At 40.4% G+C, this 26,233-nt stretch overlaps 2 long non-coding RNA genes across 2 annotated transcripts; one reads left to right on the top strand and one right to left on the bottom strand.

Annotated features, from left to right (window-relative positions):
* The first annotated feature begins 750 nt into the window (after positions 1–750).
* On the top strand, positions 751–13,530 carry LOC118351429 (uncharacterized). Its single transcript, XR_004806882.1, has 4 exons — positions 751–1,356; positions 7,286–8,561; positions 12,254–12,384; positions 13,279–13,530. It is a non-coding gene; the product is annotated as an uncharacterized LOC118351429 (long non-coding RNA).
* Positions 4,856–13,122, bottom strand: LOC118351428 (uncharacterized). Its single transcript, XR_007403607.1, has 2 exons — positions 12,170–13,122; positions 4,856–7,902 (listed from the first exon to the last, which is right to left on the bottom strand). It is a non-coding gene; the product is annotated as an uncharacterized LOC118351428 (long non-coding RNA).
* Positions 13,531–26,233: the final 12,703 nt, after the last annotated feature.

Raw genomic sequence — 26,233 nt, 5'->3', positions numbered from 1 at the left:
CTGTTTTCCTGCAGATCTAGAGTTCAAATACAACACAACTTGCATTTAGGGAAATCCAAGCCCAAAAACTGTAATCAAAATGGTAACAGGTGGTTCATACAAAATTCGCTGATTTTCTGAAGAAAATTATCACCAGTGTTTCTATAGCTCATGTTCAACCAGATATGAATTTACAGTAATATATCTCCATACATTCAAGGAAACAGTTCCCTACCAGAAAAGTAAGCAAATAAAGGACAAAAATCAGAGTCCCGTCAGGACCACTAATATTAAAATTATAAATATCAGGATATAAAGTCAATATTTATGAAATATTTCAAAACAAGTACAGACTGTAAAGCATTAGTAAGGAACACAGAACTAAGAAAAGGATTAGGCAGATTTAAATCTTAAATATTTTAGAAATAGATATAATTATTTTATTGAAAGAAAAAAGCACTCAATGGATTAACAGCTAAAAGGATAATAAACTCATAGTTTGAACTGAATAAATTTACATGGTATGTGGCATAAAGAGATAAAGAGATGGAAAATATGAACAACAATAAGAGTAAGATATAGAAGACAGCAAGTTAAAAAGTTATTCTTTGTAGAATCTTAACCAACTAACAAAAGAACCTAAAGAGACTGACTTCCAGGAATGGCAAGACTAGTTCATACTACAAGAAAACGTCACAGTCAACAAGTTCTAGCCATGTGATCAGAGCTTCCAATCAACACATAGTGTTCTGTTCTTAATATTAACAACCAGCTGTCATGTCCAAGATCACTGGACAACAGAGGAAAATCTCAAGCAGGAAACACAGGGTCCCCCAAAAGTAGAAATAAAAACAACTTGGAGAAAAGAGACAATGCAAGATAATGAATGTTTTAAAAAACAATTATTCTCTGAAAGATAAGAAACAATATTGCATCCATGAGACAAGAACTGGATGCTACAAAAAAGAATAGTGAGAAAATTGGAAAAAGCTCTTGGAAATTAAAGTCATGATAAAAGAAATAAAAGACTGAGTAGGAGAGTTGTAAGACAAATGAGGAAATCTCCCAGAAAATTGAGTGAAAGGAAAACATGGAAAATCACAGTGCAAAGATAAAAATGAAACTTAGAAAGTTAATTCAGAGTGAACACAGAATTTTAAATTTTCAGAATTGAAGTTCTAATTTTCCAATTGGAAGTTACCATCTAATGTCCAATAAAATGGATGAAAATGAGCATGCAACACACCACATGATGAAATTTTTATACATGAAGGATGAAGATCTTAAGAATTTACTTCTTAAAAGCAATGTTGGAACCAAGAAAACAGTGGAATGAGGTTTTCAATATTCTGGAGAAAATTTGTAACCCAGGATTATGTAAGTATCAAACTATTATCCTACTGTGAGGGTAGGATAAAAATATTTTAAACATTCAGTGTGTAAAATGTTCACTTCCCATGGATACTTTCTCAGAAAACCAGTAAAGCCTCTATTATCGGTCAGTTTGCCAGCAGAAAGACTGGAAAGTAATGAAATCATGTCTAATGTGGGCAGGCAGCCAGGTGGGTGAAACATTCTTGTCCTAAAAGTGATACAAAACAATTATCATTCCTAGGCCAAAATGACCATGGGAGGAAGTGGTTACTAGAACTCCAAAAGAATAGTTTCTTTCAACTTTGATGAAGGCTGCAGAGAAGAGCTTATGGACCTCAGTTAAGGAATATGGGCAACCAGTGGAGACTAGGAAAAGGAAGCCAGCTCTTACCTCATTCCCCTCTGATCTCCTGCTGGTGCCTCCCATTGGCCTAGCCCATTTGAAAACCAGAGGACAAGAAGTTGATGCAGTGCCTGAAATCAGCCTCCTAGGGCAGAAGTAGGGTAGAAAAGCACCAAGTAAATCTTTAGGGGCAAGCTTAGATTGTCTAGCTTTTTCTCCCCAAAACCAACAATGAAGCAGGACAAAAACCAGGCAGAAATTGGACCCAAGAAACACAGTTTCTAACTTAAGGAAGAAGCAAAGGAAATTCCCAAGATGATGGTGAAAGGAGGTCCTAAACTTCCAACAACAGAAGTGGACCTGGAGGGCAATCGGCACATTCTGGAGTAGGTCTGAGGCTTCCGAGAAAGAGGACTCCAAGAAAGGAAAATGATGTGTCTACTCTGTTTACAGGTGGCTTAGTTAATTAAGAGTTGAGATATGTGCAAATGATATATTGTACTAAGCAAAACCATTTTTTTAAGATAATTGTTGACTTTAGGGAAAATAGACACCTGAAAGATCATAGTAAGAAGTCTTAGTGTATTACATGATCAAATGTAAAAGGATAGAAAAAAAAAGTACTAAACAGGTAACCAAAAGAAAGTAGGAGTAGTTATATTAATTTCAAACAGAATCAATGCTTACGTAAGATTATTTGTTGTAGAATAAAAGAGTTGCTGCCTGATGATAAAAATTTCAAATTATCAGAATTTCTATCCCCTAATAGCTCAAATATAAAAGTTTAAATTGTCAAAAAATATGAATAGAAATTGATATATTCACTATCAAGGTGAGAAAATTTTGACGTCTGTTATTGATGTCAAACTGACCCCTCAAATAGTAAACACACAGAGAATTTAAACAATACAATTTACAGACTTGAGATAAATAAATTAATCGATAGAAACTGGGCACTCAGTAATTAAGATTATACACTTTCTGTATTCTCTATACACATTAGAGCATTTATTAAAATATCACATACTAAGCTCTTAAGAAAATGTGAACAAATTTGCTATTATCCAGATTATATTTCTTGACAATGTAATGAATAAAAAAACAAAAAAACCATTCACATGAAAATTTTAAAATGTGCTTCCAAATAAAGCATAAGTAAGAGCAGAGATCATATTATAAAGTACAAACTGAATAAGATTTAAAATACACATTTAGAATTTTAAATTTAATACAAACACTTTAAAACCTGTGGAATAAATCTAAAGCATTTCTTAGAGAAAAATGATTTAGCCATAAATGTTTTATTAGAAATAAAGAAGGATAGGGGCACCTGGCTGGCTCAGCCTGTTAAACAACCAACTCTTGATTTTGGCTCAGGTCGTGATCTTAGGGTCCAGGTTTTGAGCCCCACATGAGGTTTCACCCTCAGTGCAAAGTATGCTTGTCCCTCCCTCTGCTCCTCCTCCTGCTCTCTCTCTCTCTTTCTCAAATAAATAAATACAATCTTTAAAAAAATAAAAATAAATACATAAATCATAAATCATAAATAAATACCAAAAGAAAGAAAGGAAGATGAAAACTGATTAGCTAACCTTCTAGATAAAGAAGTTGGAAAAAGAATCACAAAATAAGCTTTAGGAGGGTAGATGAAAGAGAGAATAAATATATTGAATATTAAAGATATAGAGTCAAAGATAAATTAGAGATGCTAAACAAAACATAAAGTTGGTTATTTGAAAAAAAAACAATGAGATAAAGTTCTAATGACATTGCTCAGAAATGAAGGCATAAGTGAACATTAGCAAGGAAAACACTTTTACAAATCAGCCTCAGGCCAATATACTTAAATACTTGGCAAGTGGACACATTTTTACAAAATATAACTTACCAAAAAATGACTCAAGGAGAAATAGAATGATAAAATAACCCTACAACTTTAAGAATTTGAATCAATGTGTTAAAATCTTCCCAGAAAGAAAGCATTCAGCCTAGAATATTTCATAGAAAAATTCTACCACACTTTCAGAAGATGAATCCTTCTAATCTCACAAAAAACTCCCCAGAGTATAAATGGAGGGAGCTACTCACTCATCTTATGAACCTAGGATGACTGTGGCACAATAACTTAGAGAACAGTATGAATGACAAAACACAGGCCAATCTCATAATCTGGGTGCAAAAATCCTTTAAATATTTGATAATACAAATATAGCAGTGTAAAATAATAATAATAATAATAATAATAATAATAATAATAAAAATAATAATAATAGAGATAATATGCAGTGGCTAAAGTGAGTTTACCCTAGAGGGGCACCTGTGTGGCTCAGTTGGGTAAGCGGCTGCCTTCAGTTCAGGTCATAATCCCAAGGTCCTGGGATTGAGCCTCGTGTCGGGCTCCCTGCTCAGCAAGAAGTCTGCTTCACCCTCTCCCTTTGCCCCTGCTGTTGCTTTCTTTCCCACTCTTTCTATTTCAAATAAATAAACAAAATCTTTGGAAAAAAAAATAAAGTGAATTTACCTTAGAAATGTAAGATTGGTTTAAAGCTAGATAACCTACAGATACCAGATATAAAGGACCAGTTCTTCAGACTAAGCTTCTGGCTGAAAAGAATTTAAAATGCAGGATTAAAAATATCTTCTTAAAAAACACTAAGCACCCCTGCCAAAAAAAAAAAAAAAATTTAAAAGTTCAAAACAACTAAGCCCCTGAAATAGTGTACAGAATTATTATTTGTTTTAGTGTACAGAATTATTAAACAAATCTAAGAAAAAGGGACAATAGAGAGATATCCAGAAAGACTTCAGGTGTTAGAAATATCATATACAAGAGAGGCACGGCAAGTCAATGGAGAAAGGATGAACTATTCAGTTAATAGTTAGTGTTCAGATAATGGATTAATCCCATAGAAAAAAATAAATAAGGTCCTTATACCTCTACACCAAACTGAAAAATTAATTTCAGGTGAATTAAAAATGTAAAATGCAAAACTTTATAACTTTAGACAGGAATATGAATATCTTTATTACTTCTAGGTAAGAAAATCAGTTAACAAAATACAAAAAGCAAGTCATAAAAGAAAATAAATTCTACTAAATATATTTTAAATATCTGCTTTTGAAAGAACATTATCAATAAATGAAAAGATGGGTCACAAGTTGGACAAAGATATCTTTAATGCATAAAACCAAAAAAGGATTATTATTTAGCATCTAGGAAGTTATACAGTTCAGTAAGAGATAAAGAATTTACTTTTTTAAATGAGCAAAAAATATAAAGGGGGATTTCAGAGAAAAAGAAACATGGAAACATTAATAAATGATACAATTCTCATCCTTCTTAGTGTTGAGCCAAAGGCAAAAGAAGATCATGAGATACAATTTTGCCCAAAAGACTGGCAAAAAATTTTTAAATTGGAAAACATTTTGTATTGGTGAACATGTACAACAGTGAGAATTCATACTCTGATGAATAGTGTAAATTGGTGGCCATTTTGGAAAACAATTTGACATTTTCTCATCTACACTCAAAGAGATGTATGTAATGTATGACTCAGTCATCCTACTCCTATTTTTATGTGCCAGAGAAACTCTTTGCAGATATGCTCAATATGACACATACACAAATGTGCACAGCATCATATTTGTTATGATAAAAACTGGGAACAATCCAAATGTCCATCAGAATAGCCGCTCCATGGAATACTGGACACAGTGAGTAAACAACTACACATATACACATGGCTCAATCTAGAAATTGCAAAGTTGAGATACCAAAAACAATTACCAAAGAAGACATGTAGAATTACTTTTTTTTTTTTAAGTCAGAACTATATAAAGTATAACAATATCTTTGTTTGGGAAAACATCTTTTATGAGGCAAAACCGTGGTAGCAGAAAGTGGTTGACAATTGTAAGCTTCCTGAGAGTGGTTGCTCAGCAGGGCATCCGGAGAATAGGCACAGACAGACATGTGGCACAACGGTAATGCTCTGTTTCTTAAGCTTGGTTATTTCTTTAATTAAATTTGTTTAAAAAAATAAAGGCCTCATTACAATTAGACAAAAAATCAAACTCTTCACCACAGTATGTAGAGATTTATTTATCTTGGCCTCTTTTCTACCTCTACAGTTTTATTTGCCGCCACTCTAACATTTATTTATCATTTTCTAAACACACTGGCCTTTTAGTTCCTCAAATGCTCCAAATATTTCCCCACTTCAGTGGTTTTTCTGCTATCCCTCTGCTTGGAAACCTTAGTGATGGAGATTAAGGAAAATGTGTCCCTGGGAAGTAATAGCAGGCCCCTTCAAACAAGGTCAAACTCAGGCAGTGAAGACACTGTCCCTCAGTGTTTACCATCATGTTCCACCCAGTTTAATGAGTTTGAGAGCCATAATGAGTCATGGGCATTTGGGCAATTGCAAAATGGACCTAGATATCAGTTGGAGTCTCATGCCTTGCCTCCTGCGAGATTCCTGGGAGAATGAGAATAGCAGGGATAATGTAGAAAAGCAAATCCCAATGGAAACAATCCAACATTTTGTCCCCTTGGATTTTTGTTTCCAGCTTAGGTGCACAGCTCAGGATGCAGGTTGTGCTCCAAGTTGGATTGCCAACCTTCTGTCAATGTACTGTGGGCTGTAGCACACAAAAACCTTGGCTGTGGCTGGGCCAGGATCCTCCTGGAGAGGTATTACAGTAATTAGGACAGAAAAGTTAAAATTTAAAAAAAATTGAAAGTTAAAAATTAGTCATTAAAAGTTAAAGTTATCAAATTAAAAATGAAAACATTTTGGAGATGCCTGGGTGGCCAAGGTGGTTAAGCATACGACTTTTGGTTTTGGCTCAGATCATGATCTCAGTGTCATGGGCTTGAGTCTTACACTGGGCCCTGTGTTCAGCGTGGAGTCTGCTTGAGATTCTCTCTCTCTTCCTCTGCCCCTCCTGATTGTGCTCTTTCTCTCTCAAATAAATAATATAATAAATCTTTTTTAAAAAGTTAAAACATTTTGAATAGTGTTATGTCTAAGTATAAATAACTATGTGGCTATGTGCCAATCCATCCTAAGTGCTTTACATGCTATTCATTTACTCATCACAAGAAAAATTTGGGGTTAATTTTGGCAGCATTTTTTTCATATGACATAACTTAACCTCGACATAAGTTGCTGTTTTTGAAATCAGGAAGCAGCAAATGTAGGATTTGAATATGTGTCTGCTTGATTCCAAATGTGATTCTCTGTGCACTCCATTAAGCTATTTCTTATCATTTCTCTGGGCCCACAGTCTCTTCAGCCACCCAAAAACAAAAGGCAAAAAAACAAAAAAAAAAACATACAAAAAAATGCTTATCTTCTCTCCTTGAGATTTTTAATCCTAGCAATGGCATTGTTAATATCAATTCTTGATCCCTTGGCTTTTTCACAAGGTAGGGAAAACTCCTGAAGACATCCAGAATGTCTTGACCTTATAAACGTGCTTTTTTAGACTACGGTTGTTAAAAGAATATGAAGGGTGATGATTTATTCAAAAGTTGAAGTAAAATTTGTAACAATATCTTCAATTGACTTCTCTTCAACTTATAAGGTCCCGTTCTTGATGCTGATGATGCTGCATGAAGGTTGGCTTCCCATGCACAGGACGCTGGAGCTCTCACACAAATAATCAACAGATGATGCCGAGGTCATATGTATTAGTTTTCTATTCCTGTGTAACACACCACCAGACCTGGCAGTTAGAACAGCACACATTTATTGTCTCTCAGTATCTGTGGGTTAGGGTTCCACACATGGCTTAGCTGTCTTCTGCTAGGATCTCCCAAAGCTGAATTCCAGACATTACCTGGGCTGTGATCTCCTCTAGTGGCTTTACTTGGGAAGAACCCTCTTTCAAACCGGCTCAAGTGATTGGACAGATTCCAGTTCCTGGCAGTCGTTAAGCCTGGGGGCCTGGACTTCCTGCTGGCTCTTGGCTCCTGGAGGTTGTATTCAGCTCCTAGAAGTCGCCCTCAGACCCTAAATGCTGTACAGATTCTTACTGCATGGGCTTATCCAACATCGCTGCTGACTCCATCAAGCCGGCAATGGAAGTCTCTAGACTTTCATTTACCTTTCCTCTTACTACATAAATGAGAACTGCTTTTGCCTAGGCACCGGGTTTATGATGTGTAGTCCTTGCTCCCAAGAATTTTTGTAGGAGATTGGCTGTAGAAATACACAGAAGTTCAAAACCAAGTCAAGAATAAAAAATGTTCTGGAATAACATGGTGATGATAGCAGGACTTTTTGAACACGGTAAAACCTACTGAATTGTACGCCTTTTAAAGGGATGGACTTTACGTTATGTGAATTGCATTCAATAAAAATAAAATACCCAGTCAAACTATCCATTAAGTGTACATGCAAAATAAAAACAATTCAGATATGCGAGGATCCTGAAATGTATCCATTCTTAAAAAAACTACTGAGGTATGTACCTTAGTATGTACCTTGGTATGTACCTTGAATGGAGGATTCAACCTAAAGGGGGAGAACATTAAATCCAGGAATCCAGGGACCCATCACAGAAGTCAGGCTCCAGGGCAAGAGCTACACAGTTGCAAATGCCACCAAACTTCCCCAAAGGATGATCTGGACACACCAGAAACACCCAGCCATCAATTTCTATCAGCAGCACATATGGCGTTTCTGATGCCTGGAACTCCCTGACAAAGGTGACACCACTGAAAAGGACTGACATCATCTAGAAAACTTCAGAAAGTTAAGCTGGGAAAGAAAAAACAGAAATCTGACCTTCTGCCCATAATCTTGGATCACTCGGGATCCTGGCGAACAGATCCAAAACTCTACCCAGGCATTACATGGTAGGTTGGCAAATCAACTGGTGTTTATAATTCTCCTTTTAACTTGAGAACACGAGAAAATATTTTCAAAGAGAAAGTGAGAAAGGTGGTGCCTCTGATCTAAAGCAATAGTTGTTTACATGTTAAGTTCCTAACGCAGTAAATAGAGTAAAAGGGTCACATTTGAAACAGGTAGCTCTTTGGGATGAAGAAGGAGACACCAGGTAAGTGGAGTTAGTGCATGTATTACAGTAGGAACTAGAAAGATAGCATCTTCAGTGATAAATTAAAAATCAGCATTTTGTGAAGCAAATATCTCAGATCTACGAAGGCCACCAAAACTAAAACCATAAACAGAATCGGTTGTACAACCATGTGAGTGCAGAAGCGCTTAATGCCACTAAACTGTGCACTTGCAAATGGATGAGAGGGTAACCTTCATGTTAGTGTGTTTTGCCACAACGAAAACATTTTTTAAAGAGAGAGAACTGGGATGCCTGGGGGCTCAGCGGTTGAGTGTCTGCCTTCAGCTCAGGCCGTGACCCCGGGGTCCTGGATCGAGTCCCACGTCGGGCTCAGTCTGCTTCTCCCTCTGCCTGTGCCTCTGCCTCTCTCTGTCTCTCTTACGAATAAATAAATAAAATCTTTAAAAAAATAAAAATAAAATAAAGAGAGAGAACTGGTTGCATCGGTTGCCTCTGGGCTAGCAATAGGTGGAGTATGAGACTGTCGTATGTTATGAAAAGTCCGAGCTGTTTAGGTTTGTTAGCCCTATGTGGTCACAGTGACAGTAGGGTATTTTTTTTTTTTTTTTTTTGTATTTTAGTAAAAACAAAGCAAGTAAATTTTATGTCAGATAAAATACTTGCAGCTGCAAATAATCGACTCTCCAACTAAAAGCGTATAAAAAATAAACAATTTATGACTTCAGATAAAAATGAGTCCGGGAGTGGAGTAGGTGGGCACTCTGGTTGGCAGTCCAGCTGGGCCATCCCGTGCAGGCTTTGCCATTTGTCCCCTCGGCAGGCGTGTGCCTGCGATCACTTCATTGCCTGTCAGCTTCCAATTCACTTTTCTTCGCTCTGCTTCGTGATAGCCAGGGCTGGACTCTGTCAACACTTCTTCCTTGCCAGGAGGCACCATGTTAAGCTTTTGCAGAAGAGGGTGCCTGAGGATGTGCCCGAGGAAAGGGCCCCCCTTCCTGGTTCTGGGGAGCGAGTGCCTCCTGCCGCACTTGGTGGCTCACAAGGCACGATGCACCCTGTGGACAGGTGGCTCCCAGTGAACCCCGCCCATGCCCAGCTGGCTTCCCAGTGTCACCAGGGCCCCCCGGCTGGCAGGTTCCTGGTGAGTTTCAGCAACATCCAAAGGGGGCAACTTTCCAGCAAGTTCTGCTGGCACCTCGGCCAGCTTCCTGGCCCCTTGCAGCATTTGCTCCTGTACCACTACCCTGAACATCTGGTGCTTTCCTAGAGCGTCTTGCCAGCATGCCAATGGGCAGTTCCCTGCCTGCCAGCCCCACCCTGGAACACCCCAGCTAATCCCTTCACAGTCCAGGGGGACCACAACCCCACTCTTAGGAGGTATGACTCTCATTCTGGGGGGTGCTGGGCTCTCTTCCTAATTTGTTCTTTCCTTAAATCCTCTGCCTCTGTCTCAGAAGTAGAGGCTGTTGCTCATATCTGCTAATCTTGTATTCTTCAAGTTCTCCTTACCCCATATGGGTTATTTCCCTGTTTATTTTATAATCCTTTATATTAAGCTTTCCCTATCTCCTGCCTGGGCCCTGAAAAACGCATCGCCTAATGCATGGACAGTGTGTCCCATCATGTACAGACAAAATTATGCCTGGAGAGAGACTCAGAGGGACTTTTTATCTCGTAAGAAGCTCCCACCAGATTTCCCACCAGGCCTCATTGAGCAGGATTGAGTCACCTACCAGTGAGTAGGAAAAGCAAGGTAGAAAACCGTGCATCTGACCCTAAAGCTATAGGCAAAGAACAGCGTTGCAAGTTTAAAGTTAAACATCATCAGGAGACACAACAAGGTGGAATAGGATTAAGCATCGAGGAGAAATAAAAGTGTCCTCGACTTAGGGGCAGACAACATTTAGGAAAGAAGGCAAGACTTGAGCTGGAGCGCAAAGGTAGGTACTGTTTGTCTAAGCAGAGGATGAAAACAGGGCAGCTTAGATGAAATGGAGCCAACAAGAAAACAAGGAAAGGGAAGCTCAGGTTTTGTTCTGTTGACCAGCTCATTTGTGGCCACGTCAGAGGAGCTGGGCGTCCCCACCCATGGGATCTCCTTCCCCTGCATTCCCATCATTCAAATCCGCTCTAGTGTGAGCTGTGCACAGAAAGGAGCTCAGCGTCTGCTCCCTGATAGCACGGGTTACACTCGGCTTACAGGTTTTTGTGACAGTCTCTCATATACATTCTTTGAGGAAAGAATCATTATTTCTTCCCATATCAAGTGATGTGTGTCTACTGCTCAGACATAGTAAGTCTGCAAAGTGCTTATTGGAAATTGGAATATTTTTTGAATAATAAGGCATTAGGCTATACACATATACACATATGTACAAGTGCAATTTTTGTTGTGTAGTCTGAACTCATTGGAATAAAAACAGCAGACAGGTTTGTTTTGTCCATCCCCTGCCTTAAAGAGGCTGTACCAGCCCTCCCCGCCCTTATTAACATGTGGGCCAGATGCCACAGTCCCTCTCAATTATTGAGGATGTTACAAAAAAAAAAAAAAAAGACGTGTTGATTTGTTTTACTCAACTGTTCTTGCTGATGCTTTTGGTCAGTGTGGGCCTGCCTAAGGCTACGTTTCTCATGGGGCATGTGCATGGTTGCATGGTTTCTCTAGAAGCCCTGTGCAGACTTCAGAGCCATGCAGCTCTCTGATGTGGGTGCTGTGCTCTGCAGCTCTGGTCTCCTCTCTTCTTGAGCACCCCTAGCTCCTGACCTTAGGAGCACAGCCCACAAAGACTCTAACACCTGGCATGAGACCCCTCAGCAGGCGTGAAGAAAGTGGTCCTTTTCATAGAGTCATCTTTGAGAAGCCTTGAGTCTGTACTCTTCAATATCTGGGTACCTGGAAAAATTCAAGCATCCTTGCAATGCTGCTGATCTTTCTCCTTGGCCTTCAATGGCAGGCTGTTTAATCCAGTCTCCTGTTTTCAGGATTGTCCGGTGAGAAGCAATGGCACTCTCCACATTCCCCAGCACTGCGTGTTCTCAGAATTATCCCCAGAACACAGTCATCACACTTTCTTCTCTGAGGCTGGCGGCCCTAGGGAAGACCTGGAGATACCAAAGCCCAGGAAACATCTCCCCGAGGAGGTGAACACCAGCTTCCCCTCCTTAGGCACTCCCAATTTTCACACATGGCTATCCTAGAGCATCTGTCAGCTGGCCTGAGAGCAGGGAAATGCCTACAACTTCCCACTCAGCCAACAGTGTGTAGTACCGAGACTGTTAGAATTTGCCCACTACATCAAACTCCCCTCGAATGTCTAGTCTTCTCTTTTTATAAATATTTGGGGATTGGGACAGGCACTTGTAAGACCCATTTGGCCACCTCTTAGTAATTCTGGAGGCAGTAAGAATTTGGGGGGTACTTACCAAAATTGTCCTTGATTCAGGGCCTTGAACAGAAGTAGTCAATGACAGAAAAAGTCCAATCAATATTTTGTTGCTATGATACAGGTATGTGTCCCTGCGTTTAGACTCCAGCTCGTTTTGAAAAGGTCATATGCAGCTTCAGAAATGCACAAAATACAACCTAATGCAAGCGAGATCCGGAACAAAATCCATCTGATGCTATAAAGATATTAAAGGTACAGCTGAGATTTTTGAACAGGGGAGTGACATGATGGAAACAGTGTCTCAGAAAGATTCAGCTGAGGATTGTGCAAGGAATGGGTGGGAGTGTGACAAGTCTGGAAACAGGGAGAGCAACTAAAGAGGACTTGATTGGTCTCTGGGCAAGTCCCTCCAAATGGTTCTCCGCGTACTCAACAGAACTGTGCGCATAGACCCATTACATAATAACAGGCCAAGTTGGGTGTTGGCTGAGTGCACTTTAGGATGATAGAGAGAAGAAGCAAATGAATCTGAACTAACTGAGCATCTCCAGCCCTGCACAAAGGGCAATTCGGGCCTGATAATCAGCCTGATATTAGATTTTGGAAAAAAGCACAGCAGTGCCAGCTGCTGGGGTAAATCATCTGTTCAGTCTCTCAGAGAAGAACAAACACCTGGACATTCCTGCCTGGGGAGATGCTCCTTCTCTCTTGAACCCTGAGTCATCCTGGATCACCTCCAAATGTGGGTGCAGAAGAGTTAAAGGGTATTCAGTGGAGTAAGGGCACCAGGCTGACAGATTTCTGACATAAAGCTGGGCTTTCCGACTGACCTTCATCACACTCTAGAGAGTTCTCTATGGTTCTCAGTCCGACTGCTTTCAAGCAGTACCAGGCAAGTCCCCTGGAACTTTTCTTAGCTATTCTCTACAGCTGTGGAGACAGCTCCTTGGGTGAAATCCAGCCTGCTGAATCACTCATTTCCTGTTCTTGATCTCAGAAATTTCTGTTTGATGTTGCTTTCTGGAAAAAAAAAGAAAAAAAAAAACAATTTTTGGAGAAAAAAAGTATATAATGAAGCTTTATGGGTTCCAGTACTAAAACCAGTTCATTTTTGAAGAAGTCTTACCATTATAACCATTTTCCTAGGAAAAGTTCTGGGTGCTGAGAAAAACACAAGGAGGTTTCTCCCACGACGTGAGGATGTTGGGTGTCATAGGCAGGATTCCCGGTTCTGTTTACACCATAAAGTTGAAGACATTGCTCAACTGGTCAGCAACAAGTCAGGAGAAGCTGCCATTTGTGAAAAACATCAGATGAATTACAGCCCAAGAATCAGCTGTGTGGGTGTTTCCAAGGCTTCCATCTTGTGAGAGCATCCTCCTCTCCTTTAATATTGAAATAAAAGTAAGTTTATTCCCCATCTCTCATTTAGCTGACTCCCTGCATTTCTCAGGAATTTTGGGGACTTTCCATTTCGTATAGTTACTCCCTGCCCTAATATCTTCCTTCTGTTCAATTATCTCTTTCACTTAGATTCTCATCTCTTACATCTGCCTCTTTTCTATACTCTGCGTCAAACCAAATGTGGAAACATGGACACTCTTTCATGGCTTTTCTGAGGTATCACTCACATGAGATGGTAGTTTTAGTGAAGTTTCCTAAGGAGTCAGAAATAAAGAGTTTACAAAGTCATACAGTAGATGGTCGGAAACTTCCTAGTAGTACAAATGACAGAGACCTGCCCCCCACCCCTGGCCCTGGACCTCTCCTGGCCATTTCCCCCGTAGGACTCTGCCTCTGACCTCCTTCCATGCAGCTGGCCCCAATCCTTCCCTACTCCCCAGTTCATTGTGAATTCTTGTTTTATTGGGCAGGCCAATTTAATTTTTTTTGTCTCACTGCACCTCCAGACCAAGGCCCGGGGTCTCTTTCCCTGCCTAAACTGAACAACCATCAATCATGCTGCCAGCCAAACTGTTTCTCAACTCCCATCCACTCTGCATTAGTTTTTAAACCATTAAATTAAAAAGTTACATAGATACTATAATATCTATTCTCATTGGAAATCAGAAACAGAACACGGAAGGACTCAGTTTCAAAACTATCATTTCTATATTTATTCTTAAAAGTCCATCCACTTAACTTGAGAAAAATAATTTCCATGCACAACAATGTTTAGACCAATTTTTTCTGGTTCCCATTGAGGGTAATGACTGGGGATAAGGAGCCATTGTCTGTGGACATGCATTTGGACAATGGCTTCTCTTCAAGAAACAATGGAATGGCACCCAATGAAACCCAGCCAGCCCATCCTGCTTCTTTGCAGTGGAGAAGAAACTCCGCAAGTGTCCCTGCCCTCCCAATGTGTATGAGAGAAAGACACACACATTGCAATGTAGCATGTGCCATGTTAAAATATGAGCAACGCACAAACATTGTAAGAGAAAAGAGTCATCTTTCTTCTGTGAAGTTCAATAATACTTACTAAAAATGTGTATGAAAGGGCCATTGGTTTTTATCTAGACATCTCCCCTGAGAGAGTAAATCCAAAATGCATTGGTGCCAACCTGTGGCAAAGTGTCAACTGGCTTAAGACAAAATGAGAAAAGTAAAGATAGTATTGAGTTTTCAAATAACATCTACGTAGGGTTTCCAACTGTTGTGGTAAAGATTGTTCTGTGGTATGAGACCATCTTTACACTTTACATTTTCAGTGATATAATGTCCTGCTTAAATTGAAGTGATGATAATCTTAGATAGCAGTTTTGAGGTGAGGAATTTTTTCAAAAAATGTTGTACCAGAGTAAACTATGTCCTCAATTTTTTAAAAAAATTTATTTATGAATATCTGTAAATATGTTCCTAATTATCTAGAAACATATTTAAAGGATTAAGAAAAGAAAAAAAAACAGAAACACAAACTTCTTGGTCCCCTAGAACTTGTTAAAAAAAATCACATTGAACTTTCCTCAAGTCAGGAAGCAGAAGAGCTGTGGGAAAGGCCGTGGACAGGGCCCATCTCTCCCCTAAGGTGGAGGGCCTAAAGATTGGACACCTAAACCCAGGTCAACCCGCCCTGCAGTGTCTTCCTCCTCCACTCCAGATTTCCATATTCTCCTTATGGAACAACAGAGAAGTCTGAAATTTTAGCTGCCTAGAGAAAAGAAGACGCTGTGGTGTGATCAGAAGGTTTTAACTACTTCTTTGGAAAGCCGGCCGTGCTGGCTGTGGAATCTGAGAGCCCCACGGCTGCATCTGTTCTCACGGGAGGTCCAACACTCACATGTTCCCAATCCCAACCCCTGGCCAGGGCGCTTGGATGAGATTTCTGATTGGGAATTGGCTCCTCAGACAAACTATGTTTCTAACAACTTTTCCTTTCCTTTTAATTTATCTGACCTTTGAGGAGACATCAAAATTTTATGATGTGTAAATCTAACATGCATTAGAAGTTACAAATTAGACAAGCGCTTTCTAAGATGAATGGAGATAATACTGGATGTAAGTCTTGAAGAGATCTTGGAAACGCTGTAGCTCAGTGCTCATTCACTGATGAAACACTGTGAGGAGAAACTATGGCAGTTGGTGGTTCCATAATAAACCAGGATATCCCGCTCTTTGTATGACAACGCTTTGCCTCCAAGGCTCCTTCAAGCCAAACACTCCACTGCCCTTACCTACCAAGCTTATATTTTTCTCAGGAACTAGACTTAAGAACACATTTCTTTTATCTCATCTTCTTTGGAAAGGCGTAGTGGGCTAATGTTCATGTTCTGAAATCTCTGTTTTTGATTCTATGTACCTAGAAAACGAAAGTAATACATGATAATCTCCGTATCATGTCCTTGTGTCCAATAGTTGATTTTTAAATATTGATTTCTTCCTTTATCCATACATTTATTCTCCCAACCTCTTCCCTGCCAGTAAGCAAATTGCATGACACTCACATTGATTGAACTCACTCAGTGATTGATGGAATGTACGAGTACATCATGTCTGTAGACTATATCCTCAAAGTTTGCATGAGAAGCAAGGACAGTATTCAAAGAGAAGAGAACATTTGTCAGATATTCTTGTCTCATCTAACATTCTTTCTTTTTAATTTGAGAAGGGAGAAGCTCAAAAGCCTGTCCCTAACAAGGCTAGTTCCCAGGATATGTGCACTTCTAATGGATTCTTAGCATCTGAGAAAACTCTAAGTAGAACTGAAGCATGGAAACTAAAAGTAGTGTCCTGCAATAGTACAAGGTAAGAGCAACAGCAAAGAGAAAGTGGTTCAATCGTATCAGAGTGCCTGCATGAAGAACAGGATAAAGAAACCATGGACTAGAGGTGGAGGCTGAGGGAAGGTAAGCTGGGGGGAGTTTGGGAGTCCTTGTAGGGTGAGCGACCCTGTGGGCATTGCTGCTGGCTCACTGTGTTCATTACAAAGGACAGAAAAGAGACGATCCAAGCAAAACAGTGGGCTCAGCTGCCCTTGCAGACCACCAAGGTGCCATCATACTGACCTGTGCATTGGAGCTCAGACACAGGAGGGAAGATGGTGCATTTGGGGATTGATTCAGAGTGGGAGATTTTCAGGGCAGGGTTTCTAGGGAGAAAAGAGTCTGAGGAGAGGGTTCCAGATGCTGACAGCTAGAAATGGAGGAAATATGGAGTATATGTGTGATCGAAGGACTGTTGCATTAGGGGTGAGGATGCGACAGAGGGAGATGTGCGAGAAGACAGGTGGGGGCTGGCTTGAGAGAGTGACTCTAGGAGTGGCTTCCATTGCAGGTGGGTGAAGGAGCCTGACATGACTTAGCTTCACAGACACTGGAACCCCCCAGAGAATAGAAGGAATGGAGTTAACAGGGAAGACTATGACTCAAGCACCTCCATCTTCAAGGAATATGATGCAGGAACAAGGAAACAAAAAAGTAATTGAGGTCAAACAGGAGCTTCAGAAAAACGTTTTTTTTTTTTTTCATAAAAAGGTGGGAGATGCAATTATAGCAAAAGCAGGAAGCTAAAGTAGAGGGACTATGAGATATTTGGGGGGAAGAAAGGGTTTGTGACAAATATAAACATTGAACACATTGTTACCTGTGGAACACAGGCTGGAAGCAACCCCAGACCTCTCACTGCTAACTGATAGAATGAGAAAAGCCACTTTCAACCGCAGAAAAGGAAGGCTTACCTTAGTTGGGGCTAGAGTTCCAAAGAACACAACAATGACAATAAAAATGTGGCCTCTCTAGAACAAATAAGTTTGATGTGGCACGTTGCTTCTTCCCATGGAAATTGTTGTGTTCCATGCATAGTATGAATCCCCAGTTAAGGCAAGCCAGGTTGGTCTTTGATTTTAGGCAGCATCCATCGTCCATTCATCAGTGGCTATGTACTGAGTACCTTTTCTGTGCCAGGCATTGACTAGAAGCCGAGAGAAACTCTGGCAAACAGAAGTAGAGGTGACACCTGCCCACACGGTGCTTCCAGTCCGTGCTTCCACACAGAACGAAAGGCTTGCCCTCAAGTGCCCTATTACAACTACGATAAGGACATAAAAGAGAGTTACAGGTGCTAGAAGAGGCTGTGATATGGGGCCTCATCTAACGTGGAGAGAGGCAGGGCATTCTGTTCCAGGACATGGCATCTGAGCTGTGATCTGAGACATGTGAAGTTAATCACAGCAAGCGAGGAAAAGGATCCAGCCTGGGCCATGACCCTTTGGCAGGAGGTGGTGTGAGTGCTTGACTAAGTGAAAGGCCAGCCCCCCACGACCCCAAAACGAGAGAGAGCACAATGTATACAAGATAAGGTTAGATATGGTCCCAGTAAAGATGCGCTGATAAAGCATCCACCGAACACTCACATGCGAGCTATTTGAACTATTTAGATTTCTGAAGAAGGGGAACCCCAGAATGGTAGGAGAACTTAGGACCCCTAGATTACATATTTGTTATTCTTTATTTGTATAATGTACTATTTTTCCATTGGCTTCTAGAGTCAGTTTATAGAAACCTCTTTTGTCCAGCTTGAGGATTGTTTTTTTTTTTTCAATAAGGGAACTGGACCACCAAAGGAAGGTAGATGCAAAAATGTATTTAATCCACCCCTTGCTTATTCTCTTAGCTTTATAAAACTTAAAATATTTTCTCCAGGCCCCGGTCTGGCTCCTAAGTAGCTATGTGTCCCCTCTGGCCTTCTCCCTCTGATCCCTGAGCTCCTGCCCTGTTTTGTAGGATTCCGGTCTTCCCACCCACCACCCCCCTCCGCTTCTCTCCATGAGGCCTTCTCTAATGCTGATGAGCTTCATTTCAATTACTGTCCCTTTCATCTCAAACACCAGCGAGGCAGAAGCAATGTATAAAGTCAAATTGTTTCTTTGAAAACTAGAATTTATTGTGTCCTAGTGTCACTTTTATTAATTGTTTAAAGTTAATGGTATCCAGACCTGCAGAATTTCTTATAAACATTTAACATTTTTTTTTTCATCAAAGGGAAATCTCTCTTACACTCTATATACGGTGATGTGCCTTCTGTTGCAGACTGGTTATACATAGTCGATTTATTTACACCAAGGAAACCAGGAATTTGACCCTTGAATAACATCACGAAGAAAAAATATCGAATCAGATAGAATGCAGCTGAGCCAACCAGACAGGGACCTGTGAGGATTTTCCACAAGCCTGTCCTGTCGTCCTCCAGGCCCTAGCTATGTTGGCCATAGCAAAGTCCTAGGAAGAGAAAGACCTTTTTTCTGGGGTTCTGGGCCAGAACCAGTTGGAGAGAAGCAAAGAAAATCGCCCTCCAGATAACATGGGTAAGAGAGAAGTAAGATGCCTTCTGCTTTGTTTTTGCCCTAAATATTTTCAAGAAAAAATCTGGGAAGCTGTCAAAGGGATCTTAATTTCAATGTTAGGAATATGTTAACGTAATGCAACCTCCTGGGGAATGAGGATTCTGGAGGCATGATTACTCCCCAGGGTATGCAGAGTCCTTACAATCGTTGCCCCCAAGAGAGTCTTGTGCCTTGTAGTCCTAGAACAAATGAAGAACAAATTTTGGCAGGGCAGATGCCAAAATTCACACCACTCACCCCTGACTTTATGGAGGAGAACAAGGTGTTCCAGTGTTTTCAATGCTTTGATCAATCTACCTGCCTGCATGCATCTCAAAAGGCATGCTTTGTTTTTGTTATAGACGTAGCAGTGTCTTTTCAGCTTTGTTCTCAAAATTGGATTATAAACACAATTCTCAGCAACGCTGCTTGCTGCTTAATTTATCTGCACAAACTTCATAAAAAGCCATTTCATTACATGAGCTGGAGTCACACTCATGTCTGATGTGTTGCACATGGCAAGCAGCATGATTTATATCCTGGTGAGCGGTCTGCCATAGTCAGGCATTTCAATGCTATGCCCATTATTTAGATGTATTCAGAATCTCGCCCTTTCTTGCCAATGGATACTGGGCTTTCTCCAAGAGCTCTATGTACGTGTCAAGATATTCTTTTCCTCAGAGAGATGCCAAAACCAGATTTATCCTGTTCCCCCAAGGTTATAGCAACGAGTGAGATGTCCTTTGCTTTTTCTTCACTTTTTACTCCCAGAAAATAATTCATCTACATCCACACAGTGACAGCTCTTGGCATGAACAAAGGTGTCCCAAGAAAAACCAGTAGGGATCCATGTAATTGTTCATGATTGTATCATTGTGTATTTAGCATATTTGTAGGCTTTTAGGTTTGAACAGTAATCTGACCCAAAATAAGACAATACAAAATAAACAAAATTTATACATATTCAGTAATCTTTATCATACTTCACTATATGCTTGCAAAATGTCCAGCAGGTGAAGAAATTCATTATCAGAGGTTTCCAAGAAAAGTGAGTCAAGGATCTGCTTTTCTAGTTAGGTAGCTCTGATTTTCTTTCTTGACTCTTGAAGCAATTTGTATATAAAATTCATCTGCAATCATATAAGCAACTAGTTTATTTGCCTGCTTTGGGGATGTATCATGACTTTTCTTTTCACGTTTTGTCGCCAAGATAACAGATGCTCCTCATGCTAACATTAATTTCCATATACACCCAGGTATGAATGGGTTGCAAGTAGGTATAGGAACAAGAAGGTTGGGGTTAACAATGTATGAGAACTTTCCCAGTGCAAATAATATTCCCAGAATTTTTATTTCTCCTCTCTCTCTCTTTCTTATTTCCTCATGTTAAGTTTCCTTTAAGAAAATTGTTTTGAGATCAGTAATTATTCCACTGTGTTACAAGCATCTCATATATGTAACTCTCAGGGCAAGTCATCTCATTCAGTCCACGTGTTTCAGTGCAGCAGACATTATTCTTATTTCATATACAGAGGAAGGAGAGATGTAGGTACTAATATCTTAATTAGATCCATTAGGCAGAAATGACCTGGAACATAGTCCAGTCTTGCTGCCTTGAATCCTCTGCCCTCCCCCTTAAAGCTGGGCCTCAGCAGTGACTCAGTCCGGTGGGGCATGACAAATAAGGAGAGAGAGATCAGGAGCTCAAGAGAGTTATTTTAAAAAGTAAAATGTGGGAAGAGCACTAATGAAAGATAGTAGGAAATTTGGAATCCACAAACTGTGTAACATGCCCTAAAAATGAACATGGATATGATCACCTTAATAGATGTAGGAAAAGCATTTGATCAAATTAAATACCTATTTATGATGAAACAGCAAGAATTGGAGGCTTTTCCCAAATTGATAAAAGGTAGCCACAAAAGACCTACTGATATCACAGCAAGTGGTAAAAGACGGATGTCACCTTAAGATCAGGAATAAAGTAAGGATGTCCACTTTTACAGCCTCTATTCCATATCGTGCTGGAGCTTCTAGTCAGTGCAATAAAGCAAGAACGAGGGATAAAAGATGCACACATTAGAGAAAAAGAAGTAGCACTTACTTTATTTAAAGACATATGATCATGGCTTTAAAAAAAAAATCCTCTCTGGGAAACGAACTAGGGGTGGTGGAAGGGGAGGTGGGTGGGGGGTGGGGGTGACTGGGTGATGGGCACTGAGGTGGGCACTTGACAGGATGAGCACTGGGTGTTATTCTATATGTTGGCAAATTGAACACCAATAAAAAATAAGTTTATAAAAAAATAACAAATATATAAAAAATATTTTAAAAATCCTTCTTAAATCCACAAAAAAGCTACTAGAATAAAATAGTGAGTTTAGTAAAGTGACAAACACAAGGTCAATATAAACAAGTTTTATTTCTACATACCAAGCAACAAACAAGCAGAAATATGAAATAAAATACCACTTACGGTAACATAAAAATGTGAAATACTTAGGCACAAATTTAGCAAAGTAAGCACAAGATGAGTGCACTGAAATTTCTAAAACATTACTAAGAGAAATTCAACAAGACCTAGATAGTTGGAGACTCCTACCATGTTCATGAAGCAGAATATTCACTATTGCCCAAAGTCGTCTCTACAGAAGACGTAAATTCTGCCCAAATTGATGTATAAATTTAAAGCAATTCTAATCAAAATTATAGTATATTATTTGTAGAAATCAACAAGTGAATTTTAAAATTTATATTCACATGCAAAGGATATGGAACAACCAAAACAATGTGGAAAAAGAAGTACAGAGTTGAAGGACTTACACTACCTGATTTCAAGTCTTTCCATAAAATTTGTGAAAAAATAGAATTCTAGATCAATGTACAAAACCAGGAGTCCAGGAGTAACTGCACACATAGGACTGATTTTCAACAAACATGCCATGTAACTCACTGGAAAAATGATAGTTTTCCAACAAATAGTATGGGAATAATTATATATTCATTTAAAAAAGAATCTCAATTCTTACTTCATGTTGTACACAAAATTTAACTCTAAATGGAACATAAACTTAACTGAAACTATGTAAATTGTAGAAGAAAGCACAGAAGAAAATTTCTATCATCTCAGGGTGATCAAATACTTCTTAGGGCACAAAAGGCATAAAACATTAAATGATGATAAATTAGGTTTTTAAATTTCTGCTTCTTGAAAAACACTGCCAAGAAAATGAAAAGGCAGGGATGCCTGAGTGACTCAGGGGTTGAGCCTCTGCCTTGGGCTCAGGGTGTGATCCCAGGGTCCTGGGATCGAGTCCCACAAGGGGCTCCGCATGGAGGGCCTGCTTCTTTCTCCCTCTATGTCTCTGCCTCTCTCTCAGTGTCTCTCATGAATTAATCAATAAATAAAATATTAGAAAAAAAGAAAAAGCAGGGAGCCTGGGTGGTTCAGTCAGTTAAGTGTCTGTCTTGGGCTCAGGTCGTGATCCCAGGGTCTACCTCCCTACTTGCCAGGCAGCCTGCTTCTCCCTCTTCCTCTGCCATTCCCCCTGCTTGTGCACGCACGTGCTCGCTCTCTCTGTTAAATAAACTTAAAAAAAAAAAGAGGAAAATGAAAAGGCAAGTCAAAAATATTGTTTAAAAACTCTTACAACTAAATAATGACAACATAAAAAATAAGGACAATATTTAAACAGACACTACTCTAAAGAAAATATTCACATCCGTAATAAGCATAGGATGGGATGCTCAGTGCCAGTAGCCACAATGCAATACCACTCACACCTCTTAGAATGACCCACATGGACAAGTCTGACACTACCAAGTGCTGAGGAAGACATGGAGCAACCGGAACTCTTACACTTTGCTGGTCGGAATGTAAATCGGCACGCAATTAGAAAAGTAAACGATGGCTCTTGACGGTAGACCGTGCAGTTTGCAGGTAAATAGCAACCCCATACCTAGTTATTTAGCCAAGAGAAATGAGAGCAGTAGTCCCTACCGAGGCTTGTACATGACTGTTTATAGCAGCTTTATTCATAATATTCAAAAGCTGGACTCAATCTGGTGCCCATCAATAGAGAAATTGAGACACATCTGTAGAGTGGAATGCCAATGAGAAATTAAAAGGAATGACACACACTCAGACACACACATGGATGAGACTCAAAATATGCTGAGTGCAAGGAGTGACACAGGAGTCCTATGCAGGTGATTGTGTGTGTGACATCCACAGTGACAGGGATCAGGTCAGTGGTTGTCTGGGGTTGGGGTGACTGGGGAGATGGACTGGGAAGGAGCATGAGGGAGGTTTCTCCAGTGAGGACACAGTCTCTATCTTGACCGTGATGGTTATTATGTGTGTATAATTCATTGAAAAGTATACGTAGAAAAGTTTTTGTTTGTTGTTGGGTTTGTTGTTGTTGTTGTTTGTTCTTTTATTTTGTTTCTGTTTTTAGAACAGACTGCTTAAAAGATATTTCCAGTCCATCAGTCTGTGGCGTCCATCATCCCACCTGGGGAGCACTGGGGCCATGGGGCAGCCTGCAGGGCTGGGAAGAGAGCTCCCAGGCCCCCAAGCTCTGCCAGTAGCGAAGCAGAAGAGAAAATCCAGCTCCATCATCCAGTTTCATTAGAGCAGAAAGGGCCAGAAAAGGAACTGTCCCATGGAGACTGATGGTGCGATTCCCACCTCCATTTTCAACTCTTGGGCCAGGAATGGCCCCCGAGAGCTGTACGAAGCTGGAGCAGGCTCTACTGAGAGTGAACCCATATTATTTCATTGCCTCCAATTCCTCGCTCTTTGCCTTTGTGTCGCCCTGGGGTGGTCTACTTCCCCATCCAGGGTATGGTCGGTCTGGCTGCAGCCACAGTATCTCCTCAGGGACTGGGGCCCCTACTGCAGAAATAGGAGTCTTATCCCACCCAACCCTCTCTCCCAAACCTCCCGTGGGTGACAGAGGGATGCTGACTCACCCCCTTGAGCTTCTGACATCAGGAAGGCATCAAACTGCAGGTCCAGGGAGGAATGTGCCCTGTGGTCCAGGAGATGTGACTGGACAGAGGCTGTTGTACCCACATGGGTGCTTATGTGTCATTACCCAGCAGTTGGGACTGAAATTGAGAACTTAGGACTGTTTTCTTATCTTTGTTTTTGCCCTCCCAGCGCCCACCCCTTTACCATATGCTGTGATCACCCCCTAGGGGTCAAAATCCACTTAGCAACCACACAAATATATTCAGACTTTCACACCAAAACAACAACTCGAAAGCTCTAGGAAGATGTTTGTCTACCTTTCAGAAGCATGTAGGAGGTGACACTAAATGTGGTGACTACTGGAAATATTCTTGGGATTCCAAAGGAGACCTGAGTGCAGGAGTAACCTCAGTGCTTCTGCTTCCCCTCCCTGTCCCACACCCACTTTCTGGTATTTGCAAATACATCTGGGGAAAAATGAGCTTTCTCCCCTTTCCACCGTACCACCTGGGCTTGCAACCTGCTCATCCCCTTCATCTTGGCTTCTGGGTCTGATGACATCCTTCCTGCTGTTCTTATACTAGAGTATCAAACTGTAAAGATTTGGGGTAGCTGAGAATAACTACAGCACCAATTAAGAAATCACTTCAAACTCACTTCTAGACACCTCCATATATGAAACCCATGGGCCATTCAGCACCATGTCCCTTCACCTCCCAGACTCATCCCCTCTCAAGAGCTTTCTCCGGCTACTGGGATTTCCAAATTCTGGTGATGCTCTTTCCTACCTAAACTACACCCAAGTGGTCTAGGTTGTTGGGTTGTTTTTTTATTTTTTACTATTATTATTACTTTAAGGTGTTTTCCTCCCTAAAAGGTAATTTTGACTTCTTAAGTAAGTAGCTTCAAAGTACTACCAAACTTTAGAAATAATTCTCCCTCTGATCCTGTCCTTATACATGTGTGTATAAATATACATATATGTGAATTTTTATGTGTGTGAATTCCACCTTTCAAGCATGAGTCTCAATAACTAATTTTTTTTTAAGATTTATTTATTTATTTTAGAGGGAGTACATGTGAGGAAGGGGCAGAGGGAGAGGAAGAGAGAGAGAATCTCAAGCAGACTCCTCGCTGAACACAGAGACGGATGTGGGGCTCAATCTCATGACCCTGAGATCATGACCTGAGCTGAAACTAAGAGTTGGATGCTCAACCAACCGAGCCACTGAGGCGCCCACTCCCACTAACTATTTTTAAAGTGGATTCAGTCTTTTCACAAACAACAAAAAAAGTCTGGTTACCGTGTGCACAAATAATTTTCGCACTAACATGAAACTTTGCTATGGGCCGATTACTGGACTTTTAACCAAATACTTGTTCCCATTTATACATGGCCCCTAGGGAAAATAATTTCCAGTAACACTATTCTTCCCAATTGACTCTTTTAATCCAGGACCTAAAGATCTTCTATGAGTCTTTGAAGGCAGCTCAAAATAAGGTTCTATGAGATACTGAACATCAGATGACTTCTTCAGGCTTCCCTCCAGCATTGTGGCCAACAGAAAGAAGGATCCAGTGTCCACTAACCAAGTGAGGCCAGCTTTTCACAGAGCATTTACTGAGGGTGACTTAGAAGCCTTTCAGATTCTCTTTGCTCAGGGAGCGGCCTCAGTAGCTCCATGTCTTTGGAGAAGCCAATTAACTCTTTGGGTGGGAAATAAATTTTCTGACCTAGCCACAGTTTTTTATTTCTCAGTCTCCCCTTCAACACCAGACATAGGAAGCATGGAGGCTTAGCATCAGTGTGGAAAATATGACTCAAACTCGACACTTGCTCATTCCAGACAGTAACATGTTACCTGAATGTAAAGCTAACTGTAACAGGAAACCTGGTTTTCATTACAAGAAGGGTCTGTGTGTAGCTAAAAAGAATCTGACCAGAGAGAAATCAGTCAGTAATTCTACACGCTCAAAAACCAAATGATCCCATAGCAGAAGAGAAATATGAATCAGAGAGAGCTAAGCCCTTGCAGTAATGTGTCAGAACTCTTCGATGGTGATGAAATCTCAGAACATTTATTATCTCCCTTATGTCAGCGCTTCCTCCTCAGTGCCTGAGCCCATGACCCTGTATGCCCATTGCATACACCTGGAAAGCAGGTGAGCTTTGTCCTCTGCCTTCCCCTAGCTCACTGTTTGAATCTCTTCTCCTTTCCCTGGACTTTCTCCTCAAGAAACCATGGTCCATCAACAGCTTCCAGCAAGTGCCCAGTACTATACCTGGGATGGGTTAGGCACTC

The sequence above is a fragment of the Canis lupus genome, chromosome 18 (assembly GCF_003254725.2).
Source record: "Canis lupus dingo isolate Sandy chromosome 18, ASM325472v2, whole genome shotgun sequence".
Classification (NCBI taxonomy): domain Eukaryota; kingdom Metazoa; phylum Chordata; class Mammalia; order Carnivora; family Canidae; genus Canis; species Canis lupus.
This window is presented reverse-complemented; position numbering and strand designations above follow the sequence as displayed.